The sequence below is a fragment of the Mus musculus genome, chromosome 18 (genome assembly GCF_000001635.26).
Source record: "Mus musculus strain C57BL/6J chromosome 18, GRCm38.p6 C57BL/6J".
Lineage (NCBI taxonomy): Eukaryota > Metazoa > Chordata > Mammalia > Rodentia > Muridae > Mus > Mus musculus.
In genome coordinates this window covers 23,931,453-23,948,324 of record NC_000084.6, presented here as the reverse complement: position 1 = coordinate 23,948,324, position 16,872 = coordinate 23,931,453, and the positions used below count along the sequence as shown (strand labels likewise).

The 16,872-nt window shown below is 41.8% G+C and overlaps 1 protein-coding gene and 2 pseudogenes across 2 annotated transcripts in view; 1 reads left to right on the top strand and 2 right to left on the bottom strand.

The window, feature by feature from the left end:
* Window positions 1-15,734, top strand: part of Zscan30 (zinc finger and SCAN domain containing 30) — a 54,715-nt gene extending 38,981 nt beyond the window's left edge. Inside the window, exons 6-7 of one of the 2 annotated variants that reach the window (NR_163795.2) lie at window positions 8,680-8,821; window positions 13,460-15,734. The gene's annotated coding sequence lies outside the window, so the exon portion shown is untranslated. The remainder of the gene's footprint in view (window positions 1-8,679; window positions 8,822-13,459) is intronic. The other variant, NM_001370937.1, reaches the window with a different exon arrangement.
* Window positions 2,691-3,395, bottom strand: Rpl19-ps7 (ribosomal protein L19, pseudogene 7; annotated as a pseudogene).
* On the bottom strand, window positions 4,147-5,744 carry Gm46611 (annotated as a pseudogene).
* Window positions 15,735-16,872: the final 1,138 nt, after the last annotated feature.

Sequence of the window (16,872 nt, the reverse complement as noted above, 5' to 3'; positions counted from 1 at the left end):
GCCTGGCAACCAAGGGCTGATGGAATGGCTCCAGGCACCAAGAGTGGACTGGCAGGGGGGATGGGCCTTCCCCCTTATAAACATGGTCTCTTAATAAACTTGAGAGCCTTGAACAGGGAATCATCTTGGCTCCATTAATCTCTCTCGCCGTCTAAGTCTTTTTCAGCCCCAGCCTGCCCCCGAGGTGTACCTGGTTCATATAGGCTATGGGCCGGTATATAACATGACATCTCATAAATTATTGGACACAGGGTAGGGAAATAAAACATAATTATTTTGGTGCCCTGTTTCAGTCACTCTTGTGTCAAAAATGCCCATAGAGACAACTTAAAGGAGGAAGGATTTATTCTGGCTACAGTTGAAGATGGCTTTCAGTTGGTAGAAGTGGGAAAGGCATGGTGGAGTGCCTTCATCTGTGGATGACAAGGAGAGCAAAGAAGCAGCCGTTGACATCACTGTGGATCAGAAAGCAGGGAAAGGCTGAAATTGAGATCTGGGTTAACAACCCTCAGTTGCCTTTACCCACTGAGCCATCCCATCAATCTACAAGATAATTCTTATATCAGTTAATTTGGGAACTGTCTTAGTTAGGATTTTATTGCTGTGATGAGACACTAGAACCAAGCCAACTCTTAAAAGAAAACATTTTATTTGGGGCTGATTTACATTTTCAGAGGTTTAGTCCATTATCATCATGGTAGGAAGCTTGGCAGTGTCCAGGCTACTAGTGGTACTAGAGAAGGAACTGAGAATTCTATATCTTGATCCACAGGCAGCAGAAGGAGACTGTGTGCCACACTCAGCATAGCTTCATCATGAAAGACCTCAAAGCCTACCTTCACAGTGACACACTTCCTCCAACAAGGCCACACCTCCTAATGGCACCACTTCCCATGAGCCTTGCATTCAAACACACGAGTCTATGGGGCCATTCCTATTCAAACCACCACAAAAACTGTGATGTGGCAGCTGGAGTCTTGACCTCTGTGTCACACATTTTTGCTCAGTTTTATCTATTCACTAAATAGTCTACTTCCACTAATCTGTTGTACTTCCCACTCTGAATTTCTGCGTAATGAAGCTGTAGTCTAGAGGGTCATACAGGAAACACACACACACACACACACACACACACACACACACACGAGGGGTGTGTGTTGATTATCTCTAGTCGGGAAGTACCTGTTGTTTCCACCTACTAAGGAATTCAACATTGGGAAAAAATGACAGCTTGGTTTGGTGACTTGATGGTGGCCAGGGAACTTGTTTACATGGTTTTACATTTAAGTGAGAAATAGAAGCCCCTCACCACTCAAAAGCAACCTGATTTTGCTTCTGTAGATTTGGAATTTCTGTATTTTTTTTTCTCTCATTGGCTGTTGTCAGGTTTCCTAGATTGATTTGACATATGTCATCAAAGTACCCTTCAAAAGGGATCATCATAGGAGCATGGGATTGAATTATAGATTCTTGCTGCCCTCCCCAACCCCCATGGTATGATTGAACACAGATATTCTAAACTTTTATGACTTCTTTAAAAAGCCAAATGTACCATTGGAAAAGAATCTGTTTCTCTGCTGTTCCTGGATCAAGAGGATGTGACTGTTGTTTGAACTAAGTTGAAAATAATAGGGGTCATTGACTTCTTAGACCAAAGTGGGAACTATAACTCTGTTTGATTTTTAGCAATAAGTTAAAGAACTTACCTCCAGGTTGAGGTAAGAATGCAGTTTAACCTAGTACTTTAAAAGAGGTATTAAAATATTGTATTCTTTGTTGTTTTTTGAATCAGAGTCTTGCTTCTGTGTCTCTGGGTGGCTCTCACTCACTATATATATTCAGGCTGGCCTTAAACTTTTTTTTTTTTTTAAATGGGAAATTGAACCCATTGACCAAATAAAGGTGATCAGATTCAGTTTTCTTTAGGCCTCAGCCAAAAACAGTTTTCTTTGCACTTTCTAAGTGTGTTTGACTCAGGTACACAGGTTGGCTTTGAGGATGACCTTGACCTCTCCACCTTCTGAGTATTGGGGTTACAAGAGTGCTTCACCAGGCTGTTCATGAGGTGCTGGTGGCTGAACCCAGAGCCTTGTGCATGCACCCTGCCAAGCAAGCTGTATATTAGCCATAATGCTTTGTTTAAGTGGCATTTTATATAGCCGATGGTTATTACCTCTTCAAAAGCGAAAATGGCCACATTTTTGCTCCTTCTAAATATGCTGCACCTTTAAAGTGTTTTGAAAAAAAATATATTGGTGTACTGGATTCCTTTAAGGCTCTGATTTTACTCTAAGGTGTGATTTTTAGAAATGATGAAAGCATACAGATCAAAATACCCACTTATTTTACTGTCTACCGGATGCGATTCTGTTTCTTCTTCCCTGAATTGTACTCTTGAACACATGGCTTTTCACTATCTACCCTTCCCAAACTCTAGCACTTTCTGCTGGTGACAGCCATTTGACATCCCAAGACAGTCATTTCTCTTTTTCCTCTCCTCCCATGCCTCCAGCTAGTTCAGCTATAGGACCTGTTTTTTTTTTGTTTGTTTGTTTGTTTTTTTTGTTTTTTTTTTTTGTTTTTTTTTTGTTTTTTTAATCTGGGCTTCTGTCAAGCAGGGCTTTAGCATTCCTATCTCTTAGCATTCCTTCTCTGAGGAATTCACTCTCTTTTTTTTTTTTTTTTTTTTTAACAGACAAAGGCTTGTTTTATTTTAAAGACTGATCCACATGAGGCCACAGCCAGGCCGCTATGTACAGACACGAGGGAAGCTTTATTTCTTGGTCTCCTCCTCCTTGGACAGAGTCTTGATGATCTCTTCCTTCTTGGCCTGGAGGTGCTCCTCCCAGCGCTTTCGTGCTTCCTTGGTCTTAGACCTGCGAGTCTCAGCCTGGTCAGCCAGGAGCTTCTTGCGGGCCTTGTCTGCCTTCAGCTTGTGGATGTGCTCCATGAGGATGCGCTTGTTTTTGAACACATTCCCTTTGACCTTCAGGTACAGGCTGTGATACATATGGCGGTCAATCTTCTTGGATTCCCGGTATCTCCTGAGAAGCTGGCGCAGGATCCTCATCCTTCTCATCCAGGTCACCTTCTCAGGCATCCGAGCATTGGCAGTATCCTTCCTCTTCTCTATGCCCATAAGCCTGCCCTTCCGTCGGGCCAGGGTGTTTTTCCGGCAACGAGCCCGGGAATGGACAGTCACAGGCTTGCGGATGATCAGCCCATCTTTGATCAGCTTCCTGATCTGCTGACGGGAGTTGGCATTGGCGATTTCATTGGTCTCATTGGGATCCAACCAGACCTTCTTTTTCCCCCGCAGCGGAGGACACTAGAGGCAAGCCTCTTCTGTAGACTGAGCATACTCATGGCTGCGGCCGCAGCAGCGAAAGGAAAGACGGAATTCACTCTCTTACTGATATAAATTTCATATTCCATCCTTGACTTGTCTATCATACCCAAAACATTTTTTACCCTTTAAATATTTAGTTTGTGCATGTCAGTGTGGTTGTGTGTGTGAGTTCAAGAAAGCTGGAAGAGGGCGTTGGATCCTTTAGAGCTGCAGTTACAGATGCTCATGAGCAATGTGGGTATCGGGACCCAAACTTGGGGTCCCAGAATGGCAAGTGCTCTTAACTGCTGGCTATTCTCGACACTCTTCTAATTAAAAAAGTTTTTATTAGCATGTATTAATTATATATAACAATGAGATCCATTATGAAGTTCTCATAGTAGATAGAAACTGTCGAGATCACAGTTGCTGCCTTCCCCACTTCTCTGTCAACACTTACTTGACATGCATCCCTTTCCCCAGCACCTGCTAAAGCACTTAGAAGAAAGTAGTTAATTACTTAAAAAAAAAAAAAAAAAAGCTTTCATAGAGGGCAAACCTAAATAAAAGGGCAACCTGTGATGATTCAGTTCATTTCCCCCTTGGCATCCGAAGCAGAAGGAACATACCTTTCGGGTGCATTTTTTTTGGGAAGAATGTCCATGAGGTAGCTCTGAACTCTTGTGACCTCTATAGCTCTAGATAATGCCTGGCACACCCAGGAACCCACACAGTGCTTTTCTAAATTAAATTCTAGATTTGTAAGGTCAGTCTTAAATAAGTCTTAATTTGAAAACAGGACTGATAATGTATTTTTTTTTATCCAAAATGTGTTTATTGGGGAGTTTCCCACTCATCTTGAATCAGGGGCTTTCAGTGCTGCTTCCTCCTGAAGGAGCATCCTTCTGTCAGCCTTGCTTTCCCACCTGTAGGCTGACAGAGGACAGTGGAGCAGCCAACACACAAGCCTACCGTTTGTGCATGGCTGAAGACCATGGGCATTTCACATCTATAAAGTAGGAATTGGGGCTCTGCACCAGGCGATTTTTCCTGTGTTTCCTCTTCTCCTCATTTGGAGAGGGATGAAGGAGGCCCTTTGCATGTTCCTGTGGGGTGTGTGTGGGGGTGTCGTCACCGCCGGAAGGGTGATATGTGATTTATTGTTTTCTGTTGATAATAGTCTTGAAGAAAGAAAAGAGAAAAAAACCCTAATTTTCTATATGCAACTGCACTTGTTAGCATAGGTACTATTAACGACATTGCAATTAGGTGATTAATGAGGCCCTTTGCTCAGTTAATTTACTCATTCTGTGCTTAATTCTCTTATTCCACTCTTCCCGTTCCTTTGCCTTCTTTCTGGAGAATATCTTTAAAACAAGATTTTATTTTATTTAAATGTATGACTCTATGCATGCCTGTGTGTATCTACCGTATGTTCAGGAAGCCCTTGGAAACGATCCAGAAGAGGGCATCATCAGATGCCTTGGAGTTGGGGTTACAGTTGGCTGTGAGTTGCCTGGTATGGGGCCTGTGAACTGAACTAATGCCTCCTGATAAAGCGGCAAGCACGCTTAAGCACTGAGCTGCCTCTCCAACCCTGAGACAGTCTTTAAAAACCCTTTTGCTCTTTATTCTTGAAAAAAAAAATACTAAGCTGACAAGTCAAGTCAGTTTATTCTGTGCTTTAAATAGTAACTGATCTTTCTGTTTCCTGGGAAACTGTACAGGAAGTAAGAACTGAAATAAAAATGGTTTACAAAAAGCATGCCAGGAACAACTCCTTAGGTTTAATTCAACGATGCAATTAACTAATGGTTTATAGGTATATGTTAGCTTGGTAGTATAAAAAAAATAAGGAATACACACACACACACACACACACACACACACACACACACACACACACACACATTTTGCTATTGATCAACTCAAATCCAACCAAATAGACAACTAATTGTATATCTGTCCTAAAATTTATTTGCCTAAAATTACTGTTTCCTTATTCTGCTAAAAGATTACATTCTAGTAACACCTTAAAGGTTTGATACATGGTGTGAGGCTACAGAAAGTCAGTCTGAGCAGAAGGACCCCTCTAGGGATGAATTCTTTGGCAAAAATGTAAGATTTATATAGCCACAGAATCAGTAAGTTCACCAACTTATATATATTTGTTGGTTTTTGTAGCTGTTTGATTTTATTTAGTAGTTATCTATGTTAGTAGGTAAAGGGTTAGCCTTGAAGTATACCTCATGCTAATCATGTATAAGTGGGTTGAAAGGTCATTAAATGTGTAGATGTAAAGTGATCCAGGTTTTTTGAGCATCTCCCCCATCCCCACCCTCACCCCCAGGTCCTCTTGTTCTTTCCTCTCTTTCTCCTCCCCTCCCTGCCCAGAGTGAGGATGTTGCTGGATCATTCTTTATGAATTAGCAAACATAATTGGTAGCAGTGGATCCAGCTGTTGATTGGTTGGATCCAATTCCCATCTCTGCTGCTTTGAAAACAGTCTGCTGGAGCCAGCTCTTTGTTTACCACACTTTACAGAGACAGGGAGTTAAGGGGCCTTTCTGAAAACGGTGAAGGCGGAGCACAGCCATCTGGTGACATTCTCTGGAGCACGCTGCCACCTCCTGGCCACACATAGCAGGCCTCTTCAGAAGACGCTGGTAGAGCCTATAGTGTATGTAGTTTATCATAGCCACTAACAGAGAACACCTTGTCAACACAGAAATTTAAAATTTTTTTTATGCCTACAGGTGTCACACAATTGTCAAACCACAAAGAAAAAACGTGTAACATTCGAAGGAAACAAATCATCTGCATAATTTCTATAATGAATGCAGAGATGATAGAAAAAAATTACCTCTTGCACAAAACTAGCCTTGGAGAATTTCACTATGATGTTACAGTGACACTCTTTCTTAAATTTTTTATTAAAAATAGATTTCCCCTAATATATTCTAATTATAAACTAAATATATCTTAGATTCCTTTCCCATGAACCCTCTCCTTTTCTGTCTCTCATCAAAAAACAAATAGTCATCCATCTAAGGGATAATAGTGAAATAAAATATAGTAAGATAAAAACAAAAACCAATCTAACAGAATAGTATAAAACAAACAAACAAACAGAATGAAAAGAGCCAAAGAAAAAGCACCAGAAGCACATAGAGACACAGACACACACAGTCACACCCACAGACACACACAGACACACCCACAGACACACAGGCCACACACACACGGCCACACCCACAGACACACATGGTCACACCCACAGGAATCCCATAAGAACACAAAAATAGAAGGCACAATATATACACAAAGGATGGCAGTGATATCCTTAAGATTCCGTTTTCCTTATTAGCTTCCTAAATAGACATTTTTTTTTCATCTTTTTTCCCTCCAAGACAAGGTCTTTCTCTGCATCCCTGGCTGTCCTGGATCTCTCTCTATAGACCATGCTGGCCTCAAAACTCAGAGATCCTTCTTCCTCTGCCTCCCTAGCCCAGAGATCTAAGGCGTGTGTCACCAGGACCAGCTTGTAAAGCGAGTGTTTAATTGACAGAATATATGAAAGCACAATAAGTTTGGACTAAATGAAGCTGTTGCATATTTACAGAGTCACTGATCTATAAAATAACCTTAAGCATTTTGTAACCTTAACCTTAACCTGTAACCTTAAACATTTTGATACTTCTTTAACTAAAAAATGTACTTAGCACAAGTGAGCTAGACATACTACTTAGTTATGTGGCATTAGAGTAAATCAAAGTCATGTCCAGAACCTATTAGCAGGTGAGACAGAGACAGTGGTAGAATTCTAACACACAGGAGAAGGTGCAGTGTCTAGAGAACATTGCAGGTATGAATGAGAGACTCTCAACCCAATTTAGGACTATAGAGGATGAAGCAGACTGGTCTCTAGCAGACAGAGATGTAAGCTTATATGTCCTCCGTATTATCCATTATCAATTTTGCCTCTTTCATCTCTTGGGAAAAAAAACATCTTAATGTTTAAGCTGTGTGTAGCCTCTTCCCACAAGTCCATTGTTACAGTGTTAAGTACTTTCCAATGGATGTGAGGACTGACTCTGAAAATGTGTGTACTCGAGCTCTCTCTGAAATCAACATTCAGCATCTTAGCCATGGTCACTTTTGACTGAGCTCTCTCTGAAATCAACATTCAGCATCTTAGCCATGGTCAGTTTTGACTTTCATAAATGCCCATTGTAATCTTGCCATTCCTCGTCTTATCATTTAGGTTAATGTTCTGTAGAAATAATTGCTTCCTTAAATTGATTTCCATCTCCTTAGGCCTATCATGTTTTGAGAACATAATTCTCTTCTGCCTGTAAATATTTAATCTAAAACAAGAGCTCAAGTGTCCAGTCTGAAATAAATAAACAAAATGAACAAATGGGCAAGCACGACACTCCTGAGTACAGTATGTACAGGCTGCTGGAATATTTGCAGCACTGTAACAACCTGCAGATCCTTGGTTCATTTTAGAAGGCATCTGTCTCCTGCAGAAGCCACTTGCCCTCCCCTGCAGGCTGCATGCCTTCTGTGTTCTTTTTCTTACATTTTGTATTCCTTTCATATCATATGGCTTTGGTAGGCCTCAGAGTTCCACTGTTTTGGTCGTTTGTACTGAGTTAGGGGCTACTGAAGCACCCCTTTGTCCACCTCCGACACATCTTACTAGCTGTTGACATTGACTGTGTGGTGGCCATCAGCTCCTGCCAACCTTCCCATCACACTGCCCTTTGCAGGAGTTGCTGCTCTTAGGCCTTGGCAGGGTCTGCTAGCTCTTTATCAGACAACAGTCTCTGTTTTCACTTCTGCATGACCAGCTCTCACAGCTGTGGCAGAGAGCTAACTCTATACCAGCTACCGACTCCCCAAATCCTTCTTGGTTACCTCATTTTTAGGGCTTTGCCTTTGGGATGACAGAGGTGGTCTCCTTCCTTGTTAGAAGCCATCCCTACAATCAGGTCTAATACAGTGAGTTGTATTCGGAGTAAAAAATCAATAGAAGGCCTTCAGTGATGATTCAGTCATGATCCTCAAGGAAGGGCAGTTCCAGGGGTGTCAGGGAGCCTGCCGAACTGTCCTGTCCTGCCGAACTGTCCTGTCCTGCCGAACTGTCTGCTTGGTTGTCTTGTGCCTGCTGTAAGCCTTCCCTTTTCATCCTCGTGTCTTTAAGTCTGACATCTCTTCATATCCCTAATGACCATCCACACCACATCATCATGAGTGGGTGGGTCCAGTTAGAGACTCATAGCTTAATGAATTTGGGGAGGGAGCTTTTTATATGTAAGATTGAGCTAGCTTTCTTTGTTGTTTAGTGGCTTCTGTGACCTGAGCAGCCTTCCTCTGCATGCATAGCTGTCGTATTTGTGCTCCTTCTCTGGGCGCCTCAGGCAAGATGAACAAGTGACTGCGCCATGACCTCTAGAATCATGGACTCAAATACCCCTTCCTCTTCAGGTATTTTGTCACAGTGATGGATAGCTAAGTTACCCAGAGTGTCTAAAATTTACTCTCCCTCTCCCCCATGACTATACATGTGTACTGTACTGCGTATTAAATAGTTAATCTTTCCCCTATTAATTTCAGATGGCACCCTATCCATATACTACTTCCTTATATACATGTGATTTTTCTTTCTATTTATTTATTGCTGGCAGTACTGAGGATTAAACCTGGGGTCTCGTTCATGCTGGGCAAGCACTCTGGCAGCAGGCTATGTCCCAGCCCTGTATGTTTTATTTCTTAGTTTTCTATTCTGTTTTGCTCCTCTGGTTTTGCCTAGTGATACTCATGCAAACATATACAAAGCTTCTTGCCTGGCATGTTGCGTCTATGATTTTTTTTTTTTTGTGACTGTCTGATGAATGGCACAGGGTTGTAAACACCTTGTGCTTTGGAAGTAATATATGTATTATTTAGTTATTCTTTCTGTAAGGAGGGAGATAGTGTCCTGTTAGTTCATTTTTTTGTGGATGTCAAGACTAAGGTGCAAATGGGGTAAATTAAATGAACTTCACCTCACACAGGAAATGGTGGAAAGATAATTATTTCTTTAATATATATACATTTATATTATTTACACATATATTAAAGAAATAAGTATCATATATATAACTCTGGCATGACAGGGAGCTGCAAAAATGCTAGAGAGAGGTTGCATGTACCCTTGTCCTGTGCCCCCAAAGGTAGATCAGATAGATCTAAGTATTGGGGGAGATGCCCTTAAGAGTTACACATAATGTAAAGATCAGTAACATGTATAATTCTATCATGGGAACAAGAGTTCTAGGATGGGGCCAATTAGGAGCTGAGAATCAGCCTCTCCAACTAGACAAGTACTTTTTTGCAGACCCTGTCTAATGTGACTATTTTGGATCTTGGGATCTAGTGCAGGTTTTCATGTGCCTGGGGATTGCTTAGAGAGGTAAACCTTGGATATTTTGAAAGGTTCAACTCTTAAAACAGTAGCAGTTACCTATCCTCTGCCTTTATCCCTGTCTGTGTTAGGCAACTGTGTATATTTTCTTAAGACAACTTTTTTTGTTGTTATTTAAGACAGGGTCTCATGTAGTCCAGGATAGCCCCCAACTATGTGTTTCAGAACATGAGATCCTCCTGCCTAAATCTCCTAAGTGCTTCAAAATAAAACAAAACAAAAACAACAAAAACTTCTTTACAATATATTGGATTTTCTTCTATTTATTTATTTGTTTGTTTCTTTGTTTTGGGGCTCATTGATACTTCTGAGTTGATGCTTTATTGGATTTTATTTATTTATTTATTTATTTTGGGCTCATTATACTTCTGAATTGATGCTTTTTTGGCCCCAAGTTTGGTATCTATGAATACCAAGAACTCACCACCTAAGATCCATAGCCAGCCTGCCTTTACAATATATACATATCACATATGCATATATATGTACACACACATACACTTTGGCTTACTTTACAGGAAGAATTTATTTACCTCACTTTGTTCTGCGATCAGAAACCCATGATGCAGCTTAAAAATATGTCATAGCATTTGTGTTCAGACTTAGAAAACAGTTCAAAGAGCTGCCAACCTACAGCTAACTTTGGTTTTTCTTTTTGTGAAGCATTCTACCATTCTCACCAGCGGTATTATCATTGTGTGCTCTGAAGTCATGAGGAAATGTCAAAGACAAAGATTAAGATATCACATGCAAAGTCTAAGTGCACTTCCCGGCAACATAAAGGGCCTCATTTGTTCCAAGGAAAAACAATAGCTTGTAAGCAACATTAGCTATGGCTATTCAGAGTGTCTCACACCTACAACCATGGCAGGGGAAGCTGAAGCAGGAGGATCAGGAGTTCAAGGCTAGCCTGAGCTGCATAGAGAGCCCACTCACTTTAGCTATTTTCTTGCCCAAGGTATGATTCATTTCTGGGAGCTTAATAACAAAATATCCCTTTGTGAAAGGAAAGGACCTCATAGCCCATCAGATTGCCCCCCTCCCAATTTACACATGCAGAATTTCAGAGAAACATACACTCATAGTTCCATTCAAGTTGTGTCATGTACATTAGCCTGAACATTACAGTTGGCATTGCCTTTGTTAGTGTTCAATCAAGTGTCAGCCCAAAGCTGGCAAGCTGGCAAAGAAGCCAAATATAGCATGGCTTCTTTTTTTTTTTTTTTAAAAGAAGACAAGGCATTGGTGTGTTTGCGAATGTCAGAGAACAACTTGTAGGAGTCTCCATATAGGTCGCAGAGATCTAATTCAAGTTGCAGGCTTGGCAACGCCTTTTGACTTGTGATGCTTTCTAGGGAAGGGCTTTAAAAGTTGATCATGAGAGCATGTCGCTACTGTCTCCGACCAGCAGAAAAGAAGCGACGAAACCGATGTCCTTCTCAAGGCAGTTTATTCAGGAACTTCACAATATGCAGGAAAAAGAAAAATGCCCCGACCTCTCTCGGCCATCCCCCTTTATGCCCTCTCGTCCACTCCCCATCACCCCAGTCCACATAGGCACAGTTCACTGGCTCAGGACTACATTCGTCACATCATTTGATCTTACGTCATGGTGCATCTGCGCAATGCAGCTCAAGGTACATGGCTATCTTGAGGGATATGAGGAAGTCAGGTCCCAGTCATAAGACTTGGCAGCAGTCCCGGGCGCCATCTTGGGGCCGCGGCCACACCTGCTCCTCACAAGAGCACAAGGTGTAAAATTGAGAAGTACATAAAAGCAACCTTCAATCAGTGCCCCAGGTCCACCACTGGGTCCTGCCCTGTGTCCACTGCTGGGTCCTGCCCTGTGTCCACTGCTGGGTCCTGCCCTGTGTCCACTGCTAGGTCCTGCCCCATGTCCCACTTCTATGGCCATTTACCTTCGACAAATTTTTATGAACACCGATTTAAGTCACTCATGGAAAATGATTTAAATGAGGAACAATTTCTTCTGTTCTCTCTCCCTTCCTTCCTCCTCCATCCCTCCCTTCTCTCTCTCTCTCTCTCTCTCTCTCTCGATATGACCTTTGAAAAATGGAAAAGGCTTTTGCTTGTCTACTCTGCTTTTCTGAGACCGGAAACAGAATAAGTTAGCATGCCATCTGATGGAGTGCGTTCATCTGCTCTGAGCTTGCTTGGTGTAGACCTGAAGCTTTATGAATTATGGAAGCCACTTCTGGTAGGAGGAAGTCTCCAATCTCAACTAATCATTGGGGTCCAGCCATCTAGGGTCCTCAAGGGAACAGCTCAAACTAAATACCTTCCCTAGTTGAGTCATCAATCTAAATAAAAACCCGTCTGTCCATTAAACTGAAACAGGCCATCTGCTTGGTTAATCACGTGTCTCTTTCTGTTAGGCTGGTTGTCACTGTCTAGACACCTCTTTACAAATTATAAGAAGCTTGAACTTTCGGTTAAATAAAGGCTAATTTTATCTGGAAGTGTATATGGGCTATTCCTTTTGGTTAAACAGTCTTCGAGGAAATAAACCAAATTTGGTATCATTTTACATTTGACAAAGATAGGCTATTTAGAGTCTGGATTGACATTTGACTTTTGCTGAGAGACTTTGAGCACTCTCAGATGAACTGTTTTGTGTTTTTTCTTGTCAGAGCTTAGCAGAGGGGATGGGGTATTTACAATTCACTGATTAATCTTAGAGCCTATCAGTATTCTTTCTTTATTAAGCAATATGTACATTTTGTAATGGATCCAGCTAGAGGACAAGACAACATTTAGATACTAATGTTGATAGTCTGTTGTGCATGTGTGGAATGGACTCAAGGTTGAGAGGAAACAAATAAGAGCTATAGGGGGTACTTCTAGAACGTGGTGGGGTGTAACCCAGGCACAGGGAGGGGGTTCTCCAGATGACAGAACCTCTGCTTTCCTGTGTCTGGATGGCACAGGTTCAAAAGGAAGCCAGCCTGTTGCCACCCCACCCCTACACAACTTAAGTCTCTCAAAGCTAAAGACTTTAAATATGTCAAATCAAATGTTTTGGCAGCTGAGGTGCATAAATAAGGTTGCATATAACTTAGAGGAGGAAATTCTTTATTTTATGTGTTTCTTCTACGTTTAGGCTACTGATACCATGCACTCAGGGAGCTCTATGGAGCCTGAGAATAGGATACGTTGTATCATGGCAACCATTCCAGCATTCAGGGAACCTGGAGTGGGACAGAACAAACGGAGGCCCAAGAATTGCTCCCTTGTTAGTCCTGCCAGGCAAGGACCATGTGTGGATCTTGTGTGAACCCAACCTGCAGTCCTTCTACTGTACCTTTTTGGCCTTGACACCCAGGGAGAAAGACCACATATCCAGAAACAGGGCTTGGGGCCACACTGAGAATTCTAAGGCCACTGGGACTGGAACATGTTCTAGTATGGAGGTGCCACTAACCGTGAAGAGGAATGTTGGGACAGGAAGGACAGACACAAGGCCCCTAGGACAGCCTCTGCATTCGGTATAGAAACAGGTAATTGGAACGACTTAACCCAGCAGAAGGGAGACTGAGCATATCCCTGGATAAGTCATAATACAGTAACATGTCCACTGTGGAGGCTCTCGAGCAGGGGTTCTCTCCTTCCTAACCATAATGTAAATATCTGTTTCTTAGGTGACCTCCAGGCTGAGAACCGCTGCTCTAGAGCAATATGGAAAGATTTCCTGTGTGCAGTATCCTCCATGAAATGATCAGGCTGCTGAACTGAACAGAAACTTCAGGTCTGTGCCACGGACTTCATCTGCTAACGAACTGGCGTATCCGCACTGCCGTGGAACGTCTGCAGTGTTGGAGCAGCACTGTTACAGCAGTAAAAACTATTCGGCTTTCTGTAGGGACTGGGTAAATAAATCCTGGTGTGTTCTTGTGATGAAACTTCACATACTTCATAGGAAGAATGGAGGGCAGCAATGTTACCACTGTGAAATCCTCCTTGAGAAGTACTTTAAGTGAGAATGAGAAATTTGTATGCAACATATTCCTACTGGGTTTAAAAACTAAGACTCCTGGGGAAGACTACAAACTATTGTACAACTGGTGCCCATTTCTCGAAGTGACACTTCTGAAGCACCAAGCGTTGGCTCAGATCAGTGAACCCCTTGACTTCTGGTCTGTTACTTAGATTCTAATAGTTTACATATTTCAATTTTTGCTTATAATTACACAAATTACTATCGCAGATGAGAGAGAAACGATCCTAGATTGATTGCGTTTCACTCCAGGCTCAGGCAAGTTGTAAGGCTTCCTTAATTGTCATCTAAACACACTTTTAATTGTGACTTAACTCCGGAAAATAAGATTCTTTGGAATTGGAGAAATTCCCTTGATTTATGCATAGAGTTTTCATGTGCCCTTTGAAATGCCTTATTCAAATTAGTAAGTAATCAAATTGCCAAGTTATGTTTATATAACTTGTAGTTCTAATTAGTTTAGGATGTAGCTCATTTGTGTGATGCCACTGTACAAGCCAAAAGTAGTGTTGTAATTTTTAATTAAATGGTTGCCTCAGATGAGAGCTACTGAATTTTTTTAACCTTTTACTTTTTGAATTTGAATTCTCCCTGTTTACTCTAGAGGACCATATTCTGTGTATCTGTTTCTTGAATTTTGCCATCCCCCACCAGGAGTTATCAGAGTGATGTTGCGTGAGGGCTGTGTGTGTGGAGGGGGGGGCGGGTGGGGAGGTGTAGCTATTTTGTAGGCAGGGCATTTTATTGGTTTGAAAATTGTTTATCTTTCTCTGTAAAGTTTGGCAAGCGGCAGAGTAGGGTATGAACAACCTGGGTTTTGAAGTTGGGCCAGACTTAGAATGTTGATGCACTAATTAGCAGTTACTTTATGTGACTTACTAGGTATGTATCCTGAACATTAAAATTTCTAACAGGCAGTTGTAAAGTAGGTATAATCTTTAGCACACTGGAGAGTAGGGGAACTAATAAGAGCAAATACTTAGAGAATTTGGGCAGTAACTGGCGTTGCGGCTTTCCAGTGTGGCCTTTAATTTAATGTGGGACTTTACAGTGAATAGTCAACACTGTCACAGCATCAACTGAAAATTACGTTCTGCAGATAACTTCTTTCCATTTTCGTTGTTGTTTGGCACAAGGTCTCAAACGCTCAGGCCGGCCTTGAACTTGCTGTATAGATGAGGATGACTTTAAACCTCACATCCTCTTGCTTGTACTTCCCTAGTGCTGAGGTGACAGGCATGAGCCACCACACCTGACTACAGAGGACTTCTTAATAAATGCATATAGGGTCCATGAGGAAGTTGTGGTTATGATCAATATACACTGTATCCACGTGTCCTGGCTGGTTTTGCAAGCTAGAGTCATTGGAAAGGAGAGATCCTCCTTTCCATTTCAGAAAATGCCTCCATAATATTCAGCTGTAGGGCATTTCCTATGGTGGCATCCCTGGCCTGATGGTCCTCGGTTCTATAAGAAAGCAGGCTGACCAATCCGTGAAGAGCGAACCAGTAAGCAACACCTCTCCATGGCCTCTGCATCAGGTTCTGCCTCCAGGGTCCTGCCCTGTTTGAGTTCCTTTCCTGACTTCTTTCAATGATGGACCACAATGTGGAAATGTAAGCCCAATAAACCCTTTCCTTCCCAACTTGCTTCATGGTGTTGCATCACAGCAGTAGAAGCCTAACAAAGGCACTGTGTATGACACTTTCAAAGAATAAATAAAAATATTATAAAAACAAAAGCATATGTCACAGAATGGTTGGCTACAGTAAAGAAAAACTGATACTTTATGGTGACAAATTCTCTTACTCTGTACATCTACATGTCTACTGTACAGTAATAATGGTGGATATTTACTTGTATATCCTAACCACAAGTATATCCTAATCTTTACAAATGATTAAAGGTAATGTAAGTTATGTGATTTCATCCTTAAGTGTTATTATTATAAAATGCTTTTATTAGTATCACTATTATTATTATTATTATTGTGAAGTGTCTGTGTGGGGATACATGCGTGCTATGGCATGGATGTGGAGGTCAGAGGATGGTTGTGTGCAGCTGGTCCTCTCCTTCCACCTTTAGTTGGTTTCAGAAATGGATCTCAAGCTGTGATGCTTACATGACACACACTGAATTCTCTCTCTGGCCAAGTATTTTCAGAACTGCTTAAAACTCAGAAGTCCAAAAATCACAATAAAATTCTCTAATCAGTTGATTGGGTTTCCTTCTGGGAGCAAGCAAAAGCTCCACAGTTTAATCCTATATGTTAGCACACGTGTGTGTGTGTGTGTGTGTGTGTGTGTGTGCGCGCGCGCGTGCGTGTGTGCATGTTTATGTGCATATAGATGTGGACATCCTTGGAAAAGCACCAGGTTCCCAGAGCTGGAGTCACAGGCTGCTGTGAGCTACCCGATGTGGCCGGTGGGAACTGACTAAGGTCCTCTGGAACAAGAAGAGCTCCTAACTGCTGAGCCATCTCAGCAGTCCCTACAGGGTGTTGGTAAATCGATCTATGTACTAATGACGCGGATATCCTTTCTGTATAATTATACCAGATAGCTAGAGCATTGAAAAATCATAAAAGCTATCATGCATTATTTAGTGTCAATCTGTGAATTTTTCATCTGATATCATTTAAACATTAACATGCATCATGCAAAATGTGTAATATTATCTCCATTTTGTAGATGAAGAAACTCAGAAGGGGTGAAGAAGGGAGAGAAGTCATTTAAGACCAGGTAGAAAGTAAATGGCACTGCCCACATTTGAGGCCATCGTCACCTCTGTCAGAGCTTGTGGTCTGTTTCAGTCCTGAAGCAGCCAGTTTCAGGATCTCCTCCTCCCACCCTCTGGGGGACTCTGCCTCTTAATGAGGCCTTAGCTTAGCTCTTTCCTGCTAATCCTCTCAGCCTTCTTTTCTAACCCATCTCCATTCCTTTGTGTCAGCCTCCAGTTCTGTGTTGGTTTGAAGATGCTTGGCTCAGGAAGTGTCACTATTTGGAGGTGTAGCCTTGCTGGAGTAAGTGTGGCCTTGTTGGAGGAAGTGTGTTACTG